This window comes from Coturnix japonica, chromosome 2 (assembly GCF_001577835.2).
Source record: "Coturnix japonica isolate 7356 chromosome 2, Coturnix japonica 2.1, whole genome shotgun sequence".
In the NCBI taxonomy this organism is placed as follows: Eukaryota; Metazoa; Chordata; class Aves; order Galliformes; family Phasianidae; genus Coturnix; species Coturnix japonica.
The window spans coordinates 14,315,479-14,326,806 of record NC_029517.1 but is presented as its reverse complement, the minus strand read 5'-3'; the positions used below and the strand labels follow the sequence as shown (position 1 = coordinate 14,326,806).

At 40.3% G+C, this 11,328-nt stretch overlaps 1 long non-coding RNA gene across 1 annotated transcript; it reads left to right on the top strand.

The window, feature by feature from the left end:
- LOC107308988 lies at positions 1–11,242 on the top strand. The gene is made up of 2 exons (XR_001553028.2): positions 1–598; positions 10,019–11,242. It is a non-coding gene; the product is annotated as an uncharacterized LOC107308988 (long non-coding RNA).
- The last annotated feature ends 86 nt before the right edge of the window (positions 11,243–11,328 follow it).

Here is an 11,328-nt window from a genome sequence, read left to right as displayed (position 1 = left end):
GCATTGCACAAGGACTGCCTCACATGGTCACCTTTTGTGTCCAACTCTGCTCTGAGGTCAGGCAGACCAGATGACGGCTCCCTACATCAGTGCTGGCACACAGTTAGGATCAGTCTGCTTTAGTGGTGTGCTCTTTGTGTTATATTAGAGCACACCATAATTTTGCAGTAACCACTGTTAAGGAGCACCATGCTATTTACCTCTATGGGCAGCAATGCGGAGGCCCGGCACATTGTGGCATTTGGAAAAAGTGGATATTCATGAAGTCTTTGAGAAGAACCACAAATCCGTGCTTCATGAAGAATCTCTTATGGTGTTTCTCTCATGTTATGAGACAGACAAGGACAAAGCCAGACCACTGGTTGTTTTGAAGCCACATGTTTGTACTGTGACAGGCTGTACAACACGTGGTCACCCTCATACCACATTTTGATGCTGACACCAGCAAGATGTCAAAGCAATCAAGGGCAGTGGAACCGACTGATAACAGCAGAATATCATCTCTATACCAGAATGTCTCTGCTTCATTGTGTATGGCAGGAGGAAAAGAATCAGCACCAATACCTCACTGGTCACCCTGATGGGGGAGCCTCATTTGGTAAGTGCTGTTCCTGTACCATAGTAAAGCAGGTGGTCTCTACTCTCCTCTCTACTATGGTAGAGGGGTTCTGTGGTGCTGCTGGACTTTTCTAAGGTCCTTTTACAAGCTCCTAAGAGGTACGATGATAATAGCTGATGATACATAATAGTGAATATAATTATATATATGTCTGATGTTTAGAGTTAAAACTCTGACTAGCTTTATTTGAGCGCTGTATGTTGCTGCACTGGGCAGGTGTGAATCACTAAGTAGGCTTTAGTGTGTTTAAAGTGTAGAAAGCACACTGAATGAAGCATATCATTCTAAAGACAGCATTGTGAAGATGCTGTGTCTGGCTTTTCATTTCCACAGACCTCTTTTCACTTCTTTCATTTCTTTCTGCCATAACAAACCCTTGCCACCAAAATGCAGCTGAAGAGGTGGATCAGGAACGGCTGTGAGGGAAGGAGCAGTTTAGAAACACTGGGTGCTGTAAGTGAAAGCAAAAGCTCACAAAGTGTCCAGTTGTGTGACTCTTTCTCAGCTTCTGACTGCCTTCAATAACACAAAATGCACTCATATTCCTTCACTCAGCACATCGATTTCAATAATATTATTTTATACTGAAATATATATTGGAGGATTGTAATAATGAGACATGATTTCAGCCTGTTTAATAATTGGAGCATTGCCCTGCTCAGGTGAGCATGAGGAATGGACTAGAAAAAAATGATCCTGATTCCACAGCTGACTCAGCAAGGACCTTCTGTGGCCCAAGCAAACATAGGAAGGAAATGGGACACACTGGGGTAGATCCTGGAAATCATAACGATTGCCTGGGAATGTGGCTCTGACAGCATCTGTACAGCCTGCACAGGCTGTAGGTCCTGCGAGCAGCTCCTTCCACCCAGACTGAGGAGTGAAGTTTGGGAAAAGAGATTTCTGGGAACCCATTGTTGAACTTCCAGTCATACACAAGGGCTTATGCCTTGGCATTTGATTTCTAGTTGTGAGGAGGACGACAAAGACCCACTGCCACTGAGCTCCCTGCCATGGCTTCCCTGGCACCTTGGGGTCCGCAGGCAGCAGAGCTGCTGCTGCGAGGTTCACAGCAGAGATATTTGCTTCCAGCTGAGGACCTGAACTGCAGTATTGCATGAAATCAGCCTGCTGTTTCCTTTAAGATTTTTCTATTGTTGGCATTGAAAGAGAATGGGCTAACACCTCTGGAAGAAAAAAAGCTGCAAAATCAAAACCCGGTAGGTTTGCTGTATTGGAAAGCTTTTGGCAGACTGTCAAATTTATCACTAGAACTGCCAGATCCAATAGTGTTTTCTCCATGTTAGCCAGTAAGAGATCAATAACAGTCCTAATCATGGAAGTACAAGATCATAAGAGAGCAGTAAAACAAGAGAAATTGTGAGTTTGACCTATAATTCCTGTTGATTCTGGATGGTTTCTGCTAGTAATTTCATAATTCATCATGAATTTCCATAAGGCAGAAGGCCCAATCTATGCAGAAAGAACTTGTGGAATTTTTGCCCATAAGGATGAATGCTTAATAAAGGGAATTTTTTTAACCTGTGGAAATGCAGGCTGAGATTGCAGTAGGGGACAATTAGCCCTTTGGGCTCAGGTCTGACAGTTGTCTGGAACACCCCAGTGAGGTGCAGATAACCGTAACCTCCACACCTTCTCAGTCTGAGCGGTGAGGCCCCATGGCTGCCCCAGCAGCCTCTTTAGCTGCCATGAGGAACTGTTCAGATTTAGTTAGATGACTCTAGGCCTCTGACATTGTGAAACCAGGCACAGCTCCTTGAGTGTGCAGCTCAGAACCTATCCGTACTTAACACTAGAAGTATGCTGAGTCTGCAAGAGTCTAGCTTGGTTTACAAACAGAAGTGACAGAAGATGAGCTGAATTGTGCAGGAATAGAATCACATAGCTGCATCTCAATATTTGCACCAGCGTGCTGTGATGCACAGGAGAGCCATTGATTTCTCCCACATGTCAGCCAGAGGGAGCACTGCAGGGACAGGACACAGGCTGGGAGAACAATGGGCTCCTATTCCCTCCTAGCAGCCTCCTCCACCCTTCTGTGCTCAGCGTGAAGTTGAAAAGGAGACTCTCCAGTACTTCTCTTCTGGGAGAACACTTGTCAGGAGATGAAGCCCAGGGCTGAGGAGGAAGCAAAGAGGAAAGAAGCTTCCAGACATCGATTATAAAACAATCCCAAAGAGCAGACTTTAAACAGATCAGCTCAGAGCATAGGAAACTATTTATGAACATATCACATTCTGTTTTTCAGTAGACTGAACACTGAGTATACAGTACATGGTCAGGTTACTCCACCAACACATGTATACATACCACTTGCTGAGGGGAAAGGTGATGTGCCAAGCAGCAGTTTACTGAGCTAGGATTAGACACTCAGAGTTTTAAAAGGGGAGGAAAAGTCACATTATGATATTTTTGAAAAAAGAATGTAGGAAAAAATTTACAGAATTAGGAGGAAAAGCCCATATATTTTTAATGAAATATTTTGTGTTGGAGTTCAGCTTCAGTACAGGAACTATGGAAAGAAGTCCATGCAGCACTTGGCTGATTACTTAGAAGAATTACTACAGAACTTCTGCACAGTCCTATGTCTTATCTCAGGGACTGTGCTATATTTCCATTCAATCAGACACAAACAGTTGTCACACATCCAGTCTGATCAAAGCTGTGGTCTGTAGCATGATCAATATGCATTTGAACCAACTATGGAAGGAAAGTGCAAAGTCCAAAAGCTGTTAAGAACAATAAATAAAACATCACGCTATCAGCAGATGGCAATTTTTATTTTGCTAGTTTTTCTTTCCTCATTTTATTCCTTGTGAATTCAAGAAATTACATACTTCTGGCACCTCTGGAGTTCTGCTGTAGCAGAAAATACTCTGCAATCCTTTATGAAGGCCTGTTAGTTTAGAACTTCTGAATTCTGGATCACTACTAAACTTGAAGTATTTAAACAGTTAATGTACAATTCTTCTTCTGACATCTGTTAGTAAAAAAGCCATGAAAAATACCCAGTGTGTAGTGCTGAGGAATATCTGTGCTCTTAACAAGTGCTCAGATTTTATCAGTCTTTGAGCACTTCTCTTAAAAACCTTCTCTCCTTTCCTTAAACAGTCCTATTTTCACTTGGACTGCAGCAGTCTCAACATCACCAGTCAGGAAAATCAAATTGGACAAGAAGCTCGGAGTTGCATATATTTGAATTAATTTAAGGCTAATGGAAGGTATATTGGCTGCAGACGTGCCACCTGCTTGATATGAGCTTTGAGAGCAATGCAATGAGCACAGCAGCATATGTGATGTCTAGAGAGGATAACACAGAGCTGCTGGTTGCTGTTTCTTCTACGCAAGGTTATAATTAGGTGACATATTTTTGATTATGTAATGTTTGATATTTTACATCCTGTTTCCATAGTTTTGGTGGGTGGAATTTCTAGACTAAAGTTACCTTAGCAAGCAGGTGGATGCACTGTTTGCCACAAGGCAGACATTCTGGCTTAGGGATTCTATTTATGAATCAAGATAGATCTCAGTGTAAACATCTGTACAACTTTTCCAAGTAATAAAGCTAAAATTAAAAAAAGGAAGAAAATTAGTGGAGGTAGAAAACTCCTGAGCTTTAGTCAAAACAAGGTTTTAGGAGCTGCACTCTTTATTTTCATCATGTTGTAGCACTTGAATTATGTAACTCGTTTGCTATACTGGCACATATATTCATCTGGAAATTACCGCTGACTGAGGAAAGAGACCATCATTCTGAGAGGTGAGGAAATGATAATCTGACATGTTTCCTAAAATACTGATGGTTTCATTCTCAGCTTCTGCCCTGGACCTATCCAATATTTTGTACAAATTAATCATTGAACAATACTTTAGTTATTGCTTATGATTCTATACCGTTTTGTAGCCTGTAGCTCCCTTTGACATCCAGGCAGAGCTTACCTGCTCCTTTCATTATAAATATGAATTGCACAGGGGTTTGTTAGTACTAGTTGATTGATAGAATATTTTTACTAATAGCCACAAATCTTAATTTAGCAACTTTTCATGGGAGGAAGAAAAAGTCCTCTTGTTTTACCTCTTGAAGGGATACATTTTGGAACCTGCCCACAGACAGATGGAAAGGCCTTTCTATGGGAGCTACGAGGAGGAAACAATCCTTCTCTATGTTACAAATGCAACCTCAGGGCTGTATTAGCTTTTATATCTGATCTATTGCCACACCACAGAGATGGTGAGGGAATGATTAGCGGATCTGGGCTGCCCTGCTCTCCCTGTTAAGTAGGAATAAAACCTGACAGAGCTCCTGCACTGTGCTCCCAAAGCAGATCACATAAAATCTCCTTCATTCTAGACTCTGCTACACCCATGTTTTCTTTTTACAAAGACATTTTCTGATAAATGAAGCAACAGATGTTTCTGCACTGTCAAACATTAAACAAGACAGAGAGACAGGTATTCTGCCTGAAAAAAAAAATATTTTGTTTGAGGATTATTACAGATTATTGAGAGATCAATGCACACAGGAAATGATTCAGACCATTCACACCAGTACTTTGGAATCTCCTGCCACTTAAAGGAGTGAACATACTGTGTCTCATCAGCTCCTGTTATGATGGAGATGATTTAAACCCATATTATCTTAAAAAAACAACTGTGAATGTGAAATATCAAAGGACAAAATATATACAAGAAGATCTGCAAAAGTGCTTCCAAAGCTCAGCAAGTTTCAAGAACCTGAGGTGGAAAGCTCAAATGACAAATGGAAACCAAAGGCTTTTAAGTCCTTACCAAATGCTAAATATCAATTTGTAATTGAAATACTTTGGGAAAAAACAGTTGACACAATGGATGGTACATGATGGAACAAAAGATCTTGAAGGCAGAATACAAGGCCCTGGGGGCTCTAGTAGTATATCCAAAGACTAAATGACAGATCTGAAAACTGTAACTTCATTCAGGCTACCAGATGCACTACAGAGAATTGAGCAGATGAAACCAGAGGATCAAGGGGAAGTATTACTGTGATGCAAAAAACCCAGTGGAAAAGTAATCTTTTCAAACCCAAGGGGAACAAAAAAGCTATATGTATTGTATAACAGAGAAGGATTAGGTGAAAGACAAGGAATAATTCTCTCATGCCAGGAAAATTCAGTCATCTAATTCAAACTCCTGATCCAGAAGAAAATATTTTGGTTTGTTTGCAAGTGTTTTGGATGACAGAAAATTATACTTAATGTTGCCATCCAGGACCTTAAGTCTGATCACTGTTTGGAGACAGATATCATCAAGAAAAACTCAATCTGCTGCGGGGAAAATTCTTGCCTGCATAAGTAGTGCTAGTTTTACCTTTCAGACATTTTAGAAGTTCCGTGATTTTGCAGAAATGAATACACTGTTCTAATGAAATTCTGCAGGCATGTGTGCAGTGGAAACAGGAACAATTGGAAATCAGTACATCAGCTTGGTATTAAAGATGCTTGCTCATTTATTGGCGCTGTTTTGTATAAAATGAGAGATATGAAAAAAGATTATGAGTATTAAGTGAAGATTCATGTTGCAATTTTTGCAAGAGAATAAATGTTGTATTAGCATTATTACATTTTGACTATGTCCACTTACAATTTGGCTTCAGTTTCAAAGAGATCATAGTTTGCCTTGCTCTCTCTTCTGAATTGTTTCTTCAGCTAGAAGTTCTATATAATTTCTGGCTTCTTCCTTAGAGAACTGCACTTCAGTACTTGTTTAAGAGCCTCCTCTGAAGTTTCTAGATAATTTCAGAAGAAAGGGTTAAAACAAATATGCTATAAAATTATTATAGTTTCTTATGATAGGCATGGTAGGAAGAAATACCGACTACCTACATCTCTTAGAGTTGCAACATATGATCACCATGCCTTGATATAAAGCTATATTCCAAATGTAAGATAAACGTGAAGTTACTGGACCATGCTATTACAAATGCTTCCAAGACCCTGAAATACTGCACTTTTTATAAGTGAAGATCTAATGGTGCATGCTGTTTGTTATTGCGCTGCCATGGCCACCTATTGAGGAAACTGCTTAAGAGAAAGTGAATATAGGCAGCACAGTTACGCCAGCCTTGGCATCAGTCCTCTGTTGGACATGGAAGCAAAGGTCCTTTGCCGAGTATGCTGGTGGATAAAATAAGCTGTGTTCCTTGAAGAGAGGTTACATTACTTGAGATGTATTTATTTTGTAATGCTCACGCATTCAGTGGTGCCTAAACTTTGAAGACTCTGCAGTCAGGTATTCCAGGTATGCTGGAGGTATCGCCTTGGAGAGACAGTCCATCCTGTGCCAAATGCCCATTTCCACTTCCTCTCTTTATTACAGACACATTACAGTAAAGGAACTGTTACATGGCTGCTGTCACAGATTTATTATCAACCAGCTTTTGTGTTGGGGAAATTCTTGATCCCTATGATTATTACCTCTATTAGTAGTGAGGTTTTTACAGATGGGTATCTGCTTTACATGCAGACAACAAAGACTCAGGACTGGGAGTGTGTGGTTGGCTGCCTGACCAAAGAGATTAGAGGAAGACTGACATGAGGAACCTGTGAGTCAGTGTGAGTCTCTCAAAGATGCTGAGAGGAAAGGAAACTCAAACAGCAACGAAAACTTACCTTACACCCAAGGCAGGTTACATAAAATATCATGTCCAGACATGGTGCTAGGAATGAAGGTTTGGATGTCATCAACTTCATTAAACATGTTGCTCAGAGCAAATGGAAGAACAATTCCTGATTTTGTCCTGAATGTCAGGAACAATCTAGTTCAAAACAAACTGTGAAAGAGTATTAATGCAACAACTGCATTCAACAGCAGTGCAGCAATGACAAACAGCAGAACATCCAGTGTGTTCAAAAAAAAAAAAGAGAGAAAAAGAAGAAAAAAGGTAGAGGAATTTAAAAGAGAACTTAAAGAAAGACCAAAAGTTAAACTACAACAGCAACATGCAGGCTCAATATAGGCTATTTAATGACACCGTGCTTGAGGATTTGCATAGCTGTAAACCACCTGTCAGTAGCAGTTTTGGAAAGATATGGATATGGATAAACAAATATGGATAGAATTAAGAAGGCATTCCAAGAGGCAAAGAAGGCTGGAAGCCTCCTGGGTTTTATTGGGTAAAGCTCTGCTGGCGGGTTGAGAGAAGTGATCCTTCCTTTCTGATCAGCACTGGTGAGGCCACGTGTTTCTCTGAGATTCTGGGATTTCAGATGCATAAACACTTGCAAAAATGTAGGAATCAAAGAGTAGGAATAAAGCTGCAGTGTAAGGGAGTAGGAAAAAAATATATATAATACACAATTCTATGCAAATATCAGCTCAGATCTTGGTGGTCACCAGTGAAATAAACTGACCATTAGAAAATGTTAGAAAATATTTGTAGAGTAAAACAGAAACCATTCCTCACTGGCATTCATATTTTGCATACTTTGTACACTTCTAGTCTTCTCATCTGAAAAAAAAAAAAAAAAGATACAGTAGGCAAGTGACTGTACAGCAAAGGTAAAACAGAATAGCTAAATTTGTAATGATACCCACGTGAGGAGTGATAAGGAAGATGAGGATTCCTCTTGCTATTAAAAAAGTCCCATAAAACTATCGGAGGATATGATGGAAATCTATAAAATCATGTGTGACATGGACTAAGCTGATATATAGTTGCTCACTGTCTGTTCTAATATGAGAAGAGGAATCAAATGAAAGTAGCAGGCATAGAATATAAAATGAAAAGAAGGGTATATATATAGTTAGCTCTTTGCCAGAGGAGGCTTTAGATGGTAGATGCTATTATGGTTTCAAAACACATGGATAAGAAATTCATTTCTATGAAGAAAAATACAATTATTATTGAAGAGAACTGTAGTTATTATAGAGGAAGACTGTCACTATGGGCTCAGAAAGTCCTGGGTCACAAACTGCTGAAAGATGCATTAACATTCTGGGGAAGCACCATTACATGGTCCTGCCAAGGACTGTTCCTGGTGCCAGACAGGCTCTGGTTGGACCCAATAAAACTGGTTGCCCCCATTTGAATTCACATTTTGTGTGCATTTCTTCCAGTGATTCCTTTAACGTAGATTGTTGCTTGGCCTACTTGGCAGACACTGTCTTGATTCTGTATCTCTGCCCTTTGCCCACCAGGTCCTGAGATTTTTCACGATTGCTTCATAAAGTGTTTTGCAAAGAGTGAGATACCGATGACAGTGGTTACTTAATCCACCCAGTGCCATTCAGACAGCTAATCCCACTGGCACATAAACTAAAGGCTAGATGAGGTATGTTAAACCTTCAGAAGGGATTACGGATAAGACGATCCCAAAGTAGGGATGGAGTTATCTCTTCCCTTCCTCACTTAATCATAGAATCATAGAATTACCCAGTTGTTTTTCAGCCTGGGTAATTCTATGATTCTATGATTCTAATGTCATCCATGTTAAGTACTAGAAGCAACTGGACAAAGTTACATAAATATGTTCTTTTTGAAATGCAAAATAAATCGATTCCCGATTCTCCTCCCTTGAAATGATCACTTAAAGTAAAACCTCATTAGAAATGAGAAGTTCTTTCAGAACAGCTGCTTTCTGAGAAGGATCCCCAGTTGTCGTGCTTGTGGGAAACAACAGATTTTGCTAATGTAAAAAAGTACTCCACAAAGACACATACTTACCTTATCGTCTTTCACAAGATTACTGTATTCAGAGAAAGCCTCTTTATCTCTACCACCAACAAAGGAAGTCCAAAATAAATCCTAAAGTTGCTTCTGAAAAATTCATGAAGCAAAGTAGAAACAGCAAGCTTTGGAAAATGCTCTACTACTTTAAATCTCACTGATATTCAGAGGAAATACTTCATGTGAACTAGGTTTGTCAGGTATTCTTTGATATTTTTTTTTTTTCTGTCTTCTGATCTTAATGGTAAATAGATTACACATTGTGCTGCCCTGGATACAAATACACTCGAACAAAGAACAATTCACAGCACAAACTGTTCAGTGTTGATGAAGTACACAAAAGTAAAGTTGGACTGCAGGAAAACTCTAATACCCAAACTGTTGTTCTTTCTTTGTCTTTGAAAGCTGTCACCCAACCTTTTTCACTGTGGGATTAAATGATTAATCAAATGATCCGAACAAAAGTAAATGGAACTAGGAGGTGGCCAGGCTTATCACCATCTTCCAGTAGATGTAGTTGTTCTTGTTCTTCTCCAAACAGCTGACTCTTGCCTGTAGTGACTCCAACACCACGTGTAATCTATGTTTTAATACTGAGTTGACTATAAGCAGCGTATTCTAATTGTCAACAGCTAATGTACTTACAGTGTTAAATCTCCCCTTTCTGTCCACAGAAAATAAGCAGGCACTGAGAGGATCAACAGAAAGGAGTGCCCAGCTCTGGCTGCTGTGGAGATGAGGGGAGAGATAAACATCATGCAGTTGCTTCATAAAAATAAGCTGGATTCTTCAGAAAAGGAGTGGCCAACCACAGTAAACACATTTACATCGTGGTCTCCAGAGAAGTCCTCCTCAGAGTTCAGAGACTTCTGCAGTACTTTCATTCCTTGCTGCTACTTGCTGAATATGAAATCATAAGGTGTTACTGTGTTTAAGGTTGTCATGCAGAAAAGGAACTTCCCTGAATCTGACACATGATGACAGTCACTCTTACAAACTTTGCAAATTCCTGCATGAAGAATAAAGATTGAGCATGTGTACACATGCTGTTTCTGCCAGGAGTCACCGATGAGCTTCATTGTGAATCATAACTGCTGACTCACTGTCAGGACCATAAATACTGTGGGTCAGCCACACAATCTGGAAATGGGATAGAAGAATATCTCTTTGCAACAGGGGACTTGTAGATTGCTGTCAGCATCTTTCTGAAGTGGCTGAGCTTCTCAGCTTCTCTCTCACGTTACTGACTCATGTCTGACATGCTCATCTTTGTTGCTAAGGGTTTACCACTGCAGGGATGAGATGGATGATGTCCTTCTAGCCCTTGCTTGCCCGCAGTGGCAGCCCAAGGGATCACAGCTGTGCAAAGGTGCCAGGGTCCCCTGAGGACACACAGAATTCAATGGCCCTATCATTACAGACCTCAGCATTAAGGAAGAGGCTGTAAGTAACTGCCCATCTTCTGAGAGAGGCAATCACAGTCTCTATGACCTGTTTTCACCATCAATGAAATGGCTGAAAATAAAAGGGCTACCATCTCTCTTTTCCTTAAGCTGAGAATTAACTGAGACAAGGTGCTTTGGGTTCTCTGAGCTGCACTTTTATACCACTAGGATCTGGATGCTCCAAGACTTGGGGAGCACAACTGTGAGAACGACTGTCCCAGATCCATAATATATTGGACACTGAATTTCAATACTGAAATTACAGGAGATAACTTCGTCAAGATGTTTTCCTTTCTTTGTCACATCCCTGAAGTAATCAAATCCTTGGGAACACTGATCTCATACACTTGCTGCAGCTGAGTTGGTGCTGACATTTTTCTGTTTCTGAGTCCTGGTCAGGAACCAGGCAGTTCTTATGAAAGACTATAAAAGCATGGAGAGAAGTACTCTGTACTCTGAAGTGCAATATTCATCTTTCTTTCACTATACATCTCCATATGTGGGAGGACTTGGAACCAGTCATGCTAGTTTCCCTTAGC